Below are 7,526 nucleotides of genomic sequence, written 5' to 3' on the forward strand. Positions count from 1 at the left end.
ATGGCATGATAATTGTAACCGAACCAGACCGTGAGAGTGTAGGTTCACACCACTGTTTATGATAGAATAAGTTATCTGTTTATTCTTCCAAGGTTCTGTGAGACATGAGGACAATTAGTGGAAATCTGTTCGGGCATCACTGACACCCACTGAAAAAACACAAGAGCTTTGTACTGTACCAATCTACTGTGCTTTTCTTTCTTAAACCTTGAAGATATCAAAATCCCCATAGATCATTTTAAAAATAGAAGATATGAGTTGTTTCTATTATTTAGTCTTATAGTTTTAGTACAACCAGTGGCTAATTATATTACTGTAGCACTCAAAATTATTACAGACATCGACTAGGCCAACAGACTAGTAGTCAGTGTTTACTGTTACTGCACTGCTGGCATCTCGAGTTTGAGTCCCTTAAGACATTTCCTGATCCCATTCCCCTCTTTCTCCCAACCTCATTTCCTGTCACTCTCTGTACTGTCTTATAATAATAAAGGCAAAAAATACAGACAAGAGGAGGACTTTAAGTTTCCTTAAAGGGATAGTCAACATAAAAATTTGTATTATATAATTTTTTTTTCAATCTTCATATACTGTATATAACTTTCTTGGAATAAATACAAATTTATTTTTGGGGAAAAATTATCTCTGTAAATGCATTCAACACAAGAAGTGGGCCTCTAAAGGTTGACTTATCTAAAACCATCAGCATTGTAAGGAAACTAGTGTGTACAAGAGAAATGCAAATAAAACAAACATAACAAATAGAAATAAAACAAATTATTTCTGGCAAATCCTAAAAGATTCCTAAAATCCTAGGCTAAAATTGGTGACCTTATATCGTTGGTTTGACATGTTCACAGACAGCCACTTAATGCCTGTCTTCAGAATTTCCTCTGAAGTTCTGGCAGTGTAAGAAGATTTCAGACACTTTCCTGCAGTGTGAAAACAGCTGTAATGTGTCAATCCAAGAACCAATAGGAGCGCAAAATCTGATGACGCAGATGAGGTGTTTCATTTTTTTGTTGGAGTAATACTCAGCAGGGCAGTGGTTCTCCAGGACTGAAGTTGCCCATCCTTAATCTAGAATGTGCAGTATGTTGGTTATATTTCAAAAGCCTAAAATACCTATTGATACAAATCATGCTAATGACATTAGCTTTATGTTAAAAAGTGTTAAAATGGTTTAAAGTATCTGTTTCCCATTTGCAATATAATAACAAAGCCCATCATAGTTCAGCGTTTCTTTAAAATATGTCTGCATAGCATTGAATAACATTAAAGAAAACATTATATAATAAAATATTTTTTTTATTATTATCTAAAACATTGTCTTGAAGATTAATAAAGCAGAGTAGCTATAAAAAGTAAAGTAAGATTATTTAACACCGTTATTTAACAGTAGAAGAAGTAGGACTAGTATGAGAGAGGTCTGAGGTTTACAGAAATATCTCATTTATTATTTAAACAATTCATGTTGTGGCTTTTTTTTCTTTAACAAGTTATTTTTAGATACTCTGTTATCAGGCAGCTTTAAACCAAGCTGGATCTGATATATAATAAAAAAGTAGTTTTGTTTCAAATTCAAACCTTTGGTTATAAATTTACATGAGTTCATCTACCTCAATCCTAAGTCAAAAGTAAGTACATTTGAAACAAAACCGATAATGTTCTGTTTAACAATCAGTAGTTCAGTTATAATATATACACAGGCTGTTTTAAATCAAAGAACCAGTACGTTGTCATTTACTCTCACATTTATACTTGTGTGAAAGAATGACATTTTTTTAAACTACATGCAAACAAAAACAGAAATTACTGTCAATAACAAAAGCACATGCATAATATAATCAAAAACATTGTGTTAAAGTTGTCTTTAAAATTATTTCATGAGCATGGCATGCATTAGAAAGGTTTAAAACTTACCGTGTAGATACACATCAGTCTCTAACAGTCCTTTTTTTACTGCATTACAATGGTCTTGTCGAAAGACTGACTATTAAGACTGCCTACAGCACTCAAGAGTCAACTTGCAGAGCACTCTCACTATATGCTAAATGTAAGACCACTTTTATGAATTATTCAGTTGATTTGTAAGCTGGGTGAAAAGTATTAATAAATCATGAAGAAGTCCTACAATGTTTGAGCAAAACGATCCAGGATACAATATTCTCAGCTGTTGACATTTTAATTAAACCTGAATATTTAGCCAAAATTTAGTTTAAATTATGTAAAGTATCTTGTGACAGACAAATTAGTTGCTTCAGTTATGTTCTTATGGGTTCTTATACCAAAAAAAAAAGTTTTGGTGAGAGATTCAAAAGGTTCAAAAACCTAGAGTGAACTACGTAATTTATTTGTAACCAAATGATATATGTTTACTTTGATAAATTCTTACTTTTATTTCTCAGTTACTGTTTTAACCCTCATTTCCTCGTAACAAACGGCAATATTGGGAATTGCCAAATGACAATAACTCAGAGTAAGAAAAAGAGCCAATAAATCCCTATAAATTGGCAAGTGCAGCACCTCACAGGTCGCTTGGCTTATAATGAAGAGCAAGCCAGGATTTACTGCTGAGGAGCCAAGCACCATTCTCTCCTTCAGGGAGTGAGGTAACCATTGTCAAAGCAACTCTGCCTTCAAGTCGAGTGTTGGGGGGCTTTAGTGAAACTTTCTAGGGTTCGATAGATGAGCTGTTCACTAGCAGAGCAGAATAAGCACACGCATCTCCAGGTAAGGGAGAATGGGGCAGTAAGTGTTTTTGGCACCAAGCGTAGTTTCTTCTCAACTGACCAATGTTACCCAGCCGTCAGGAAGAAACTGGCTCCACTCAAAGATTGTAGAATCTGGCAAAAGGCAGTTTCAACCTCTTCTGGTTTCTTCTAAACCTGCGGAGGATGTCCTATCACCACTCCATGACATTAATCAAGAAGGTCGGGGACCTGAAGCCATTATCGGTCCGTGAATGCTGTTTTTTTTTGCACTGCCATGTCTGGCCCTTTAATGCAGGAACTCAAAGGCTCTGCCAGAAGGGAGCATAAGTACAGACAGTACGTGTCCTTCAGGTCTGTTGCTGCTAACCAACCCTTTGGATGGGAGCATCGGAAGATGCGATTCTACATTATAACTTTGATTGGCATCTTGTGCAAATACTGACTCAAAATCCACAGAACTAGAATTGGTCAAACCCACCGTTATTTTAGAATGCTATGAAAAATGGGCTGAAAGAACCACATTCCCAACTGGAGGGACAAGCTTAATTGCATCCTTTGCTAGGAGAACAGAAATCTTCTCAAGCAAGACAAAGTTGGCTGTGGTGGTGACCACCGTAAAATGCCCCTTCCTCTGGGACCAGGGCCCACCAGTTCGTCTTCAGGGGGAGAAATGTGAGTTCGGAAGGGGAAAAACTGATGGCTTACTCGCAAAGCACTGTCGTGCAAGGTGATGTTTATTTACAGTGCCAAAAAGTCCATCCACAGTGAAGATATTTACCAGTGCTAACAAAAAAAATATAAAAAGTACCAAAGAAACAACAAACAGGACAATAAAATCTGCAAAAATATACTTCAATTATATCTACAAAAATAATAATAACAATAATCACAGGTATCCACAATATACTTACTCGAGGTACCACAGTAGCACTCTTGCATCGACTTGGTTAACAAGTGTCAAATGGTAGTTGGGCTCTTGCTTATATAGCCCAAACTCCTGCCCGTTTGTGGGCCATACCATTCAAAAGGTAAGTATTAAATCGTACAAATACACAAACATTATATAACCTAACATTCAAGCCACACTTCACATTAAACACATAAAAAAAAATCCTTAATATATAATTAACTACAAAAAATACATTTTCTTAATATAAATAAACACATAATACACACTTCATCAACACAAAACACCTATTTAACAGACATAATATTTTCGTCAGCTTCTGGTCGCAGTGCGCATGCGCACACAATCCCATTCATTCTTAAACCGGCACTTCCTATGTGCTCGGTTTGACCGATCGCGACCGGAAGCCTGACTACGCCCACACAGACAAACACCAAACGGAAAAGACAACACAACAGGTGAAGTGGAGGTGTATGAAATGCCTATGGATTGACTTATGAATTGCGGAGAGTGGATTTATGGAAATATGTCCATGTGCTATCGAGATTGCGTGTGCACCCGCTCCTCCGATAGCGGCAACAGCAGGGAGGAACATTATGATGAATGAATGAAGTGGGCCTGTGTGTATGTCTGCGTGTCAGCGCATCTCTGTGTGTGTGTGTGTGTGTTTGCAAGTATGTGTGTGTGAGAATGTGTGTGTGTGTGTGTGTGTGTGTGTGTGTGTGTGTGTAACTGCCAGGGCTGCTTTCCCAGCGGTAACAGTTAAAGTGACTTTATCACAGACATCCTCTGCAAGTTTAGAAGAAACCAGAAGAGGTTGATACTGCCAAAAGAGGAGGTCTTTGCACTGCCATGTCTGGCCCTTTAATGCAGGAACTCAAGGGCTCTGCGAGAAGGGAGCATAAGTACAGACAGTACGTGTCCTTCAGGTCTGTTGCTGCAAACCAACCCTTTGGATGGGAGCATCGGAAGATGCGATTGTACATTATAACTTTGAATGGCATCTTGTGCAAATACTGACCCAAAATCCAAAGAACTAGAATTGGTCAAACCCACCGTTATTTTAGAATGCTATGAAAAATGGGCTGAAAGACCCACATTCCCAACTGGAGGGACAAGCTTAATTGCATCCTTTGCTAGGAGAACAGAAATCTTCTCAAGCAAGACAAAGTTGGCTGTGGGGTGACCACCGTGAAATGCACACCTCTGAACTTGGTGGCTATTTAGCAAACAAAATTGCATTGCTAATATTGACTGTACGTATGAGCTGCCATGTCAGGCTGAGCCGCTGTTGACAGGCTGACGGAGTTTGCACCAGTGGCACCTTCAGAGCAATCACTGACACACCAGTGTTGGAGAAGCTCAAGATGGGAGAGCTTCCTTTGGAGGCAGTGTGTCTTGAGGAACAGCTGAAAGTGAGAAAGTAGCTCTTACCTTTATCCCAGGATCCTGTAAAGAGATTGGATATATGAGAGAAAGGAGTCATCCTCTGGCACCCTCGAAGCCAAAATGTCAAAATGTGTTGAGGTTGCGAGCTGGAAAGATGTCCCTAACTGATAACAATCAACCTCTTACACCCAAAATGAGAGGAAATTTCACCTGATAATTTGGATACCACAGCCACGTGACCAGTGACAGTGTTGCAGTTGGCATTTCTGTACTTCTGTACAAGGAGCAGTTCTTTTCTGGCTGACCCGTCTCGGGGATGCTTCACAGATTGTTAACTGGACTTAGTGGCATCCTAAGGTGGAGGCATCAGCTGCAGTGGAACAAGCTGCGGCGGAGCAAATTTAAAAAACTGCAGTCGGACACTTTCAGTAAGCAACAGTCGATGCAGTGATTACAGGCAGCTGAGTATTCCTTTGAGACTGTGAGTAGAATGCACATGACTCACCTTCCGCTGACGAGAACTCCTGGAAAAGTCCCCAGCAATGTTGCCGAACAGGCATTCCGGTATAAGGGATTGTCAAGATGGTAAACCTTGTCTACTTTTCACATATTGACCAGGGTAAGCAAAAGGAGTCATTCCTGGACCATGTATGTGACCATCTTCCTCCCCAGGGTACAAGCAGCTGACTTGGAAATCTCAGGAAAACTGGCTGATGGAAAAGTTGCCAAACAGAAAATGTCACTTGTGTCAGCCGTTTATGGAAATGTGTGGGTCAATAACATGACAGGTCCTTTATTTTAATGCAGGATAACTAACTCTGTTCCTGAAGGTTCAGTGTCTTGCAAAATTTGGGTTCTTTCCTACGATAACTCCTGAAGCAGCTAATAACTCCGCTGGTTGGAGTTCTGCAGCCCATTGGCCCACCAGGAGCCTGATTTGACATTCCCTTGAGCATTTTTAATTTTTTGTAGTAAGCTGTTTTAACAATGTTGAAAAGTTCTGTGCAAGTCAGAAGAAGCTGAGGTTTTTAAAGTGCTTTTTAGATGTTCTTCATCAAGACGTAGATCCTGACCCAGTGCTTATTATATTTGAACATTCTACTTATACATATTTATTGAGCAGTGCACAACAGATATTCCTTACATATTGTTTGATTACAGCCAAAAAGCCTCCAACTGCCAAACTATAGCTTGAAGAATCGATATCTGCTCTGCACTTGGATGAACCAGATATAAGGCAACATTGGACAAGTTCAGAAGATTCGGGGCCTTTTCTTTTGTCACTTCATGGGGAATTCTTCTCCCCAAAGCAATGTATTGCAACTAGGGATGCTCATTTCGGTTAATTTTGCCGCTCATTAATCGGTTATTAACGGTTAACTGGTTAGAATACTATTAATTTTATATTAAACAAATTGACGTGTGTATTTTGTGTCCGACACATTAAATATTGCATTTTAAAAAACTGATTTAATTTTAAATGCTAGCATATAAATAATAGAACAATACGACAGAGCATTTTCACGCACCTGCAGTGTTTAGCACAGAAGAACAGAATAAACTAAATAAAATAAATAAAATAAATAGGACTGCCCTATATTATTTACACTTAAATAATTAATTTTTATTACAAACGAAAATACTGACTGATTCTTTTTAATAACCGGCATAGGCTGTTTTTTTTCCAATCATATGTTTTTTTTCTTCCGTCAAATAAAAATAGCAGACTTCCTCAAATTGCTTGCTCCACGGAAAAGATGCATTTATTTAATGCCCCGCTGTAATTATTATAATTACAAAACCTTTTTACATTTTTAATAGAAATCATTATTTTAAAGATTGTCTTGACATGTGGTTTCCTCTCTCTCCCTCGCGGTTCAAGTCCGCGAGCTGCGGTGATGAAAAGACAATGACAACTCGCGCATATGTTGACTTTTTGTAAACAGTTTTGTTGTTTAAATATGATATTGCATTAATGTGCATACATGCTTTATAAGCTGTAAAATAAAAGGTAATGCCTATTTGTTGCGTTTATTACGCAGATCTAGGTCAATATCATCGCTGGTTAAGCATCAAAAATAAGTTGAGTCAGTATCAGTATCAGTCAGTTAAGTCTGTATCAAAAAGCAATATTCTTCTTCCATTTTGCTTCTTTGGCAAATGTGTCTGTAGGCACGGGTTATGCGTTATCGTCCCGCAAGTTAAGTATGTCTTGCAGTTGAACAAGGGGCCGAAAACAAGCCGCACCTCACTGCCTTTATGTTGACAAGGAAAAAAGAAGAGGCGCGGTCCTCTTATGAAACGACTGAATCAGCTGGGTATTGATTATGCAAAAGTGTTGCTGTCTGTGTTGTTACAATTGTAATATTTCATAATATTGTGATAATCAAGATTTGTACATTTCATACAGCTCTGGATAACTTAAAAGAGCGATTAGACCTTCAGAGCGGTGTTAATGCGTCTTGAAGTAAAGCGAAACTGCTATAAACTCCAGCAAGATAGAGTGATTATATGCA

At 38.3% G+C, this 7,526-nt stretch overlaps 1 protein-coding gene across 1 annotated transcript in view; it reads right to left on the reverse strand.

Moving 5' to 3' along the window:
* trim2a (tripartite motif containing 2a) overlaps positions 1–2,017 on the reverse strand; it is a 64,050-nt gene extending 62,033 nt beyond the window's left edge. The window contains exon 1 of the mRNA XM_068223966.2: positions 1,924–2,017. The gene's annotated coding sequence lies outside the window, so the exon portion shown is untranslated. The remainder of the gene's footprint in view (positions 1–1,923) is intronic.
* Positions 2,018–7,526: the final 5,509 nt, after the last annotated feature.

This window comes from Danio rerio, chromosome 1 (genome assembly GCF_049306965.1).
Source record: "Danio rerio strain Tuebingen ecotype United States chromosome 1, GRCz12tu, whole genome shotgun sequence".
Lineage (NCBI taxonomy): Eukaryota > Metazoa > Chordata > Actinopteri > Cypriniformes > Danionidae > Danio > Danio rerio.